The following is a 9,717-nucleotide window of genomic DNA, read 5'->3' as shown; positions in this document are numbered from 1 at the left end:
CCTAGAGAGCTTTGGCTATTGGGCGGTATAAAAATGTAATAATAAAATAAATAAATAAAATATTATATAGGGCAGTCATGCACACTTCTCAGCCACCTCATAATTAAGGTAAGAGCAAGATTCCCAAAAACAGTCCATGAGAATTGTTTTTCCTGAAATGTTCTTCTCCTCTGGATTTTGTTTCAAAGGCAATTTATTTTCTAGCAAATTGAATGAGAATTGTTGAAAGAAATGTGGGAGAAATTTTCAGCACAATGGTAGTCATAACTGTCAAGTCCCACTGGTTTCAACAGGTCTACTCTACACTTGATTAAATCTAGACCCAACTGGATATATGACCTCCAGAGCTTCACAGTAGCAATTTCTACAATCATGGAAGTTCATTTTACAATTACCATAATTGCAGAAATTGCGGCCATAGCTAGACCTAAGGTTTATCCCTGGATCATCCAGGGGTCAGACCTGTTCATCTAGGTGACACACAGGGCATCCAGTGCTCAGGCAGGGGCGAACCCTGGATGATCCCAGGATAAACCTTAGGTCTAGCTGTGGCCTGCTTCTCTGTATCTGTGGCCATATTTGTGGATGTCTTGGGTGACACGGGAAAGCCTCCATGAGAATGGGGATATCTGAGGTTCTTTGTGTGGGGAAGGATGTTATTGTGGGTTTCATTTGAAGTTACAGGGCTTACTCTACAGCAGAAAACACACATACACACTTCCTGTTTGTGGCATGCCTCCCCTTTCATATCTAGTTGGCTTTTTCTGGCATGAGTTTTTAACAGCAACATCCAGTTTCTAATGGAGCATGTAGTGAACTGAAAACATACACTGGAGGAAAACGTAGTTAACAAACAGAGAACTATAAAAACAACAGGAATACCAAACAGACCCTGAATAATGGCAAACAAATCATATATCAATATAATATGCAACCAACTGGGGACAATTAACTTTTTGAGTAATTTAACAGTAGGAGCTTGATTGCATCCTATACCCACTTAGGTCTTAAATAAAAGATGTATTCTAGTGTAGGATTCCTTGATACTACTCCTGATTTATGCTGGTATGAGTAAGAAAGGGATTCCCAAAGACTGTGGACTGTAAATAAGGCCCAATTCAATTATGGTCCTTTCAATTAATGATTTATCATTTCCCCCCTCTAGCAATGCTGAATAAACATATGTATTATTTATTATTGTAGAAACATTCTCTTCTCAGTTGGTTATACAGATTCAGAGGTCACTATGTGCTTTCACTTCTGTCATGCTATGGTGGATGGAACTGGAAGTGTGTGGTTGGTAGACGAAGAGAGTGATCAAGTGAATAATTTTTTGATAGCTGGAAGTGGAACATTCTGAAAGTAACTACAGCACAACCAGCTCAATTCTCAGCATCCCTCCATGCTGGCTAGGGTATGCTTGGAATTGTAGGACTTTATCTGTCAAAACATGCATGGGATTGCACCCCTTTGTCTTGTGCTGAATGTGCCACTTGACTTTTGCTGGATGTTGGAATAGACTCATTGGCAGTTCACTACCTTTAAATTTATCTAGCCTCTCCCTGTCTTCAGTCTCTCTAATTGGTTCTGCCTTTGATGGTCAGTTCATCTCAGAAGTTTCATTCTCTAACTGGAAGAGTTAACATATATGAAAGTGTTTTTCTCCTCATAAACTGGATCATGTTTTAATCCTACCCCAAAATCAAATTCTATAAGCACAGCTCCCTTAGGGCAGGAAGCTAATTCTGAATACATTTTGTTTGACGACCATGAACCAGGTTTTTTTTATATAAAATCTCTCATATTGAGAATGCATAATGTAAGCATTTCAACCTCTAAACAAAAATAGGACATAATCCCCATTAGGATGAAATAATTATAATAATAATAACAATAATAATAATAAATAGAACAACAACAACAACAACCGAAGACGCCTAAAAGCTTTAGCATGGCAATGACAAAAATGGAAGACATTTCTCTAATAAGATTCATGTAAATACAAATATAAACATAGCTTCCTGTTCAAATTACATCAATGCAAACGAATGCAGTACAGGAGAAGAATTACAACCACAACAATGACAAAAATGGCACAAAGCGATGAATATGCTTTGCTCTCTCCCACCCTTTCTGCTTTAAGTATATTCCAGTACTGTGCAATGCACTGCTGTTGCTCTCAAACATCAGCTAATTGTTGGGGTGCATTCAGCGACTATTTCTACACCTGTCACTGTCAACGGTATAAGTACAAATGAGGCACTCTTTTGAAAATGATGGTAATGCACAGCATTGTTTCACAGTTATAGCAAGGTCTAGAGATGGTCAGGAGAGCTCTGCCCAAAGTTTTAGGTAACAGATTTGCAGCACTAAAGTGAGGGTGGGGACCTCACCTGTGGCCTTTGCCTTAATTTCAGAAGACCTCCATCTGCAAGGACTCAGTTCAGACCTTAGGCTGAGCCCACTGAGCAGAGAGGCAGAGAGAAGTGGGACGGAGGAAGAAGGGGTGACAGAGAGAAAGAGAGAAAATGGATGGTAGAGGAGGGTGTGTGTGCAAGAAATAAATAAACAAAGGGAATGGAAGAGAAATGGGAGGAGAGAGAGAGAGAGAGAGAGAGAGAGAGAGGCCATTTCTACACCTTAGGATTATCCAAGGAAAATAGAGGGATTGTCCCTGCCTGCTCCCGGGATCCCCTGTGTGTCATTTGGATGCACAGGGATGATCGCGGGATGATCCCTGGAAGAAAGGCAGGTGTAGAAATGGGGGGGGGGGGGGAGAGAGAGAGAGACAGAGAGACAGAGAGAGAGAGAGAGAAGGGGTGGAAGGAATGAAGGAAGGAAAGGAGTGGAAGAATAGTGGGGTGGGTGGGGAGAGAGAGAGAGAGAGAGGGTGCCAAAGAGAGGGGAAAGGTGGTGGGGAGAGAAGTAGATAGAGCAGGGCTGCCCCTGGCAATTTTGCCACCATGGGCATGTGCTCATGAACAGATTATGCCAGTGGGAATAAAAAGTCTCCCTTGCCCTAAAAGTTATTTTGCCCACAATTTTCCAACCACATGGTCTGAACACTTGGAAGAAAAGCAGGAGTGCACCGCTGTCTCCTTGCCCAAACTCCATGTACTGATTTTACTTTGACTTGCACAATCCCTAACAGGGCTGTGCAATAACTTTGGGGGAGTTACCATTCAAATTTGGCAGTTACCACTAATGCCTGGACAAGCTTTCTTGTCTTAAGAAAATCAATTGAGCAACTCGGGTGTTCAAGTCAAACACTTTTTTTAGAGAAAGCAGTGCAGGCAACTCCATTCTACACAACCCAGAAGAAGTCCTACGAGGCAGGGATTGTGAGGCTAGCAAACTCTATGATCTCCAGCTGCATTTGGCAGCTCCATGCATACCAAGAGAAGCATCCCATCATGGACTTCACACTGAGCTGTGCAGAACTGCCAATAGCTGTCAGGCAATTGGGCAAAAGGGCTTCCTGGCTGCCAATCCTTATGGAAACAGATCACGAATCCTGATTTAAGTCTGGGCAAGCTGTGCTTGTTTCACATTGGGCCCAGTATCGGTTGAGCCAGGTTTAAAAATGAAAATGAAAATCGTTGAGGGCTTCAAATGGTTACTTTTGAATAATAGACCCATGCGTCTCTTTATCATGGATTCAGAAAGTTTGTATAAACAAGCCCTCAGTGTGTGTTGTATTTAAAAGAAGCCCCTGATTGGGAATTTGGATTCTCTCTATACATTACCTTGGTTGGTCCCCCGACTGCCACCATTGTTGCCTCCACATTATCTCTTTGACATCCCCATGGATAGGTATTAGTTACTTTCCAACTTTGATTTGGCAGCAATTTATCAAAGCTTAAGCTTTCATAGGCCATAGCTAGACCTAAGGTTTATCCCTGGATCATCCAGGTGTCAAACCTGTTAATCTAGGGGCCTTGCTAGACCTGCCGGGATAAGCCGGCAGGGAGGCGGGGCGACGGCGTGCTAAGTTTAACGCGCGCCGCCCAGCCTCCTAGACGGCCGACCCGCAGGGACGACGGAAGCCCTGCAGCGTCGGCCATGTTTTTTTTTTTTTAAAGGGGCCATGTGGGGCCCGAAGCCGCCGGAGAAGGTAAGGGTTTTTTTTTAATTTAATCCCCCCCATCCGCCCCCCTCGCCGTCTCCTTCGTCGCCCTCCGCCCCCCCCACCATCTCCTTTGTCGCCCTCCGCCCCCCCCACCATCTCCTTCGTCGCCCTCCGCCCCCCCACCATCTCCTTCGTCGCCCTCCGCCCCCCCCCAACATCTCCTTCGTCGCCCTCTGCCATCACCTCGCTGTCTCCTTCGTCGCCCTCCGCCATCACCTCGCTGTCTCCTTCGTCGCCCTCCGCCATCACCTCGCTGTCTCCTTCGTCGCCCTCTGCCATCACCTCGCTGTCTCCTTCGTCGCCCTCTGCCATCTTCCCCCCCCCCGATCACCCACCTCCTGGCACGATGGGCACAGCGCATCGTGCCAGGTCCGTGGCTTTTCGCGGCTCCTCGCGAGTAAGCGAGGAGCCGCGAAAAGCCGCGGAACTCTCCACACTTTCCCCAGCTCCGGCCTGAGGCCGGAGCTGGGGAAAAGGCGCGCCATAAGCGACTTCGCTTATGGCGGGTAAGACCAGGCCTCAGCGCGGCCTGTCTGCGGATTCCCCTGTGCGTCATCTGGACGCACAGCAGGGAAGCCGGGACAGAATGCGCGCTAAGGCCTCGTCTAGTAACGCCCTAGGTGACACACAGCAGATCCATTGCTCAGGCAGGGGCGAACCCTGGATGATCCCAGGATAAACCTTAGATCTAGCTGTGGCCATAGTCTGATGTGTGAAGTGTTACCCTAAGTTGACAAGAAACCCTACATTGGTGTAGATGGTGAGCAAGGGGAGGAAGTAGTCAATGATATTAGAGGACAATGCAATGCAAAAACAAACAAACAAACAAAAATAAACAGACACATGACATGACAACTGAAGGACAAGCCCAAACTTCCTGGGCCCCAATCTGGGCCCCTGAGATGGTCCCACACCCTTTTCACAACCACCCATCAATTAGTGGTTTCCTAGTATTCATGCAGTTCTCTCTCTCTCTCTCTCTCTCTCTCTCTCTCTCTCTCTCTCTCTCTCTCTCTCTCTCTTCTCTCTCTCTCTCTCTTTCCACCCACCCACAATGAATTCATTGTACCCTAAATGAATGCTTTAAAAAACTTTAAGCACTCTACTCGCTCCAATCAATACAAAAAATCATTTCATTTCTGTTCGTAAATGTCACATAAACGCTTGAATTACACTTGTATAATACCAGCATTTTTCTTGCCTGATCAGGGTGGGTGGGGAGAGCCAGCCATCCCAAAATGAATTGGACCATCCTATAATATCCCATTCTAATCATTACAAGCAGCAGGATTACAGATTCCCCTCCCTGGCTGCCACTAGAGCTCCATGGATCCTGTATGCTTCTGTCCTTGGGAAGGAGCCATAGCTCAGTTGTAGAGTGCATGCTTCCGTGCAAAAGGTCCCATGTTCAATCTTGGTATCTTCTGCTAGCACTGGACATGACTTCTGCCAGTCAACATAGACAAACCTAAGCTACATGGATCAAATGCCTGATACGGATGCTTTTGTCCTTCAAAGGAAATAAGAGGTACATGTCACCTGGTTTTATTTTTGTTGCTTTATCTATTTAAATAAAGAAACTTTGAACACTCCCTGTGTTGAAATAATGGTAACTTGTCACTCCTTCACCACAACAGGAGCATTAAAGATTTCATATGGATGTTCATAAGGGCCCCATTTCATGACTAGGCAGAACTTCTGCCACTGTTTCCAGAATTTACAGCACCATCACAAGCTCTTCTGAAGCATCAATGCATATTCAATGTCCCCATTGACATCGGCCTACCCATACCCCGGGAAGTTGTACAAGATGCACCCTGTTGAGCATGTCAACATTGCCTGCTTGCCAGGATTGTTTACAGACCCTGCACAGCTAGAACTCTGGACCACACAGCAATGAACTGTGTGTTTCTCTTTTCCAAGAAGGGTGGCTATCTAATGGCTATGCCCAGTAGCTGAAGAATATTAGATCTAGCAGGAGCTCATCTCCTTGACTGCCCAATGTTTAATAAAGACTGACACTGGAGCAGTGTGACAGCTCTGACTGCACCTTGCCTTTTTCTCAGTTTGTCAGAAGTGTATTGTGCATGTGACAGAAACAATCAAGGGGGAAGATGATGTTGTGTTTTTCAAACACACAGTGAAGGCTTCCATCCTCCAATCAGTCAGGAGGAACTCATCAGGTTCATGAGGTTCTAAACCAGTCTGACAAACATCAGAAACAGAAGTGACAGATGGTAGGATGAACTTCTATATCTGGCTGTGTTTGCTTACACTGTCCAAATAGGACGTCCAACGGAGTTTATTTGCACAGGTGCAGGAAGTTCAAAGTGCTGGTATTAACATCCAAAGCCCTAAATGGCTTTGGGGCCAGCTTATCTGAAGGATTGCCTCTTCCCATATGTACCATCTCAGACCCTAAGATAATCTTCAGAGGTCCTCTTTCATGAGCCCCCACCAAAGGAAGTGAAGCATGTGGCTTCCAGGAAAAGGGCCTTTTCTGCTGTGGCATCCCAGCTGTGGAATGAGCTCCCTGCTGCCTATGTTATACTCTTTTGAGCAGTAGATGAAGACCATGTTGTTTCCCCATTATTTTAGAATTTTAGCATCCTAGTCTTTAAGCTCTGCTGTTTTAAATCTATATTTTAAATCTCTGCATTGCTATGTTCTATTCTGCTTGTACTTTTATATTGTGGTTTTATGCTCCCATATTTTATATTTTATGCTCTACTCCATGTTTTCAGTTTCTGTGAACCACCCAGAGAGCTTCAGCTATTGGGGAGTATAGAAGGTAATAAATAAATAAATAAATAAATAAGGGAGTGCCCTGACTAACAGGACTTTGAAAATCAACCCCTCTTTTCATCCATTTGCCATTCAGTCCACCCTTAATGTTTAGGTATTGTACAGATGAATTAAGCATAGCAGCGGTTTCTTCTCCCATTACCCTAATGGAAGAGAAATATTAAAGTCTCCACCACCTCTCTTCCAACTACCAATCATTGAATGGTTTCTTAGCTTTTGTACAGGTTTTCCCCCATTGGGCCTGCTCAGACCACACACTAAGCCACGGTTAAGCCGCTAACCCCTTTGCAGCAAATGGTTAATGAGCATGTTTAAATCGTGGTTATGTAGCCACCATGGTTAGGAATGGTTCACACAACACATTAAGTCATGGTTATCATGACACACTAAGCCACAATGTTTAGCTCAAAATGCTTAACCATCATGGTTTAGCGTGTCATCTGAACAGGCTCTATGCCATGAAGTCATACTCCATGGTTTATGCTGTAACATTTTGTGCAGCATCCCTGTAGTTGGCAAAGAAAAGAAAGACAAACACATTTTTCATCACCCCTTACTCTTACCAAGCCCAGCAGCAGAGAGGCAAGTTAGCACAGTAGATAGAGCAAGAGTGTAGCCACCTTGGCTAGGAATTGTTCACATGACACACTAAGCCATAATGTTTAACTCAAATTTCTTAAGCACTGTGGCTTAGTGCAACGTCTGAATACGGTCACTCTAAAAAGTTGAAATGCCTCTCCTAAAGGTTAGTTACTGTTAGTAAGAGCTTGAAGCTTCAATTATGCTGGTATTTTTGGCCCTCACCCTTCGCCTTTGGCCTCACCCACCACGATAACGTGTTCCACCATTTCAGAGCTTCTGTGAAATAGAACTAGTTCCTTGGACTGAAAGAGATTCTGCACCTCTGCACTATGGGAAATATTTCCAAAAATGGTAGCTATCGGAATTCACATGTTTTAAAACCAGTTATTCATTTCCTCCCCTCATGATTTCTGATTTGTGGTTTCTAAACCATGTATAAAAGTTTGTGGTTGTCCCAACAATATTGGATGTAGTAGGTGCAGGTATCTATGGGGGAATAGATAGATAGATAGATAGATAGATAGATAGATAGATAGATAGATAGATGCCCTCTGGGTATTTTGACACACAATTCCCAGCATTCCTGAGCTAACTGGGGCTGGTGTGAGATAGGCCACAGCTAGACCTAAGGTTTATCTGGGGATCATCCAGGGTTCGCCCCTGCCTGAGCACTGGATCCCCTGTGTGTCACCTAGATGAACCGGTTTGACCCCTGGACCATCCAGGGATAAACCTTAGGTCTAGCTATGGCCTTGAAGTCCAAAAGCCTGGAGAACACCAGTTTGGGGAAGGGTGGGTCAGGGTGTCAGACTAGGACCTGGGAGACATGGGTCTAATCTTCACCTGCAGCCTTTTGCAACAGAAGCGGCATGCTCTCGAAGGTTCCCCGCTTCCACGATCGCCCCTCATGGGGCACATGTGACTGATTTGTACTGCAATTAGAGGAGTGCCATTGTGGGAGCACGTGTGCCCCATTACGGCATTTCTGCATCTGTATCGGTAGAAGTGGGCAGGGCTAGACAGATGGCTATGGGGCACAGTAATGCAGGGATGCGCAGCAGTGCAGACATGCAGGAACACATGGAGGGGTATGAACTGTGTCAAATATGTGCTCCTGCACAGAGATATGTCTGTTCATTTGTTTAAAAAAAAATACACACACACTCAGGGCCAGTGCCAGACTAACCCCCCCGCCCTCCTCTCCCAGCCTTACCTGGCACCATTCCCCTCCACTGCGGAGCTCCGATTCGGAGCCGGAGCTCCGCGGCGAAGAGGAGCGGAGTATGGGTGGAGCGGCGCGGAGCGGGCCGATCTGAAATTTTCGGATCAGCCCGCGGGGCAGAGCGGGGGGGTCCGTGCACACCCATACTTCTGTTATCTCTAGTCAAAAGCATCTCAGCTATATCGCACTACTGGGTTAAATGGACAAATGGTCTACTCAGTACAATAAAGGGGGAAGAGGAGTAGAAAGCAGCTCTGTATGTCCATATTTGGAGAGCAAATATAAATCATCCAGATTCAGCTATGGGGCAGTGTATAAATTTAATAAATAAAATAAATAAATAAACCCATTCAGGACTCAGGAGCTGAATTCATGTCACATCTTCTATGTTGAGATCTCTCCTACTCTTAGGTCTATACCAGTTTGTTATTTAATTGATAGTAGCTCAGAGCAGTGATTTCTAAACCACTGAACTAAGCCCAGGTGTGTTGTGTGTTACAACTGGCACATATGGGTGGCAACCCGAATGGAGCCATGCAAGCCTTTTATGAATTCTGTGTGATGGCTAGGTTTGCTGAAGCCTTATGTTCCCAGTCAATAATCCCCTTGTAGCTTGTTTGTTTAATTGATTGCAATGCTATGTCAACCTTCCCAGGCTGAAGTCTCAAATATTTGCAAACTAAAATATACATAATGTTGGTCACGATTGCAATATAGCTGCAGATGCTGCAGTTTACACAATAGAGAATGGAAGACAGGAAGCCAAACATACTAAATTAATTAGGGTTATGTCCATAGACTTTTGCCAGTTTTATCAAGCTTGTGTGCAATTGTTGTTTCTGATTTCTTCAGGGCTTGAGCTCATTAGTTTAACAGGGATGTTTTCAGAGTGCTCATCTATGGAATTAAAGGTGACTGAACAGCTATGGTGAATAAATGGGAGGAAATATTTATTTTCTTAATGGAAGGATTCCTTCTC

Source organism: Elgaria multicarinata, chromosome 12, assembly GCF_023053635.1.
Source record: "Elgaria multicarinata webbii isolate HBS135686 ecotype San Diego chromosome 12, rElgMul1.1.pri, whole genome shotgun sequence".
NCBI lineage: Eukaryota > Metazoa > Chordata > Lepidosauria > Squamata > Anguidae > Elgaria > Elgaria multicarinata.
Note: the sequence above shows the minus strand (reverse complement) of the source record.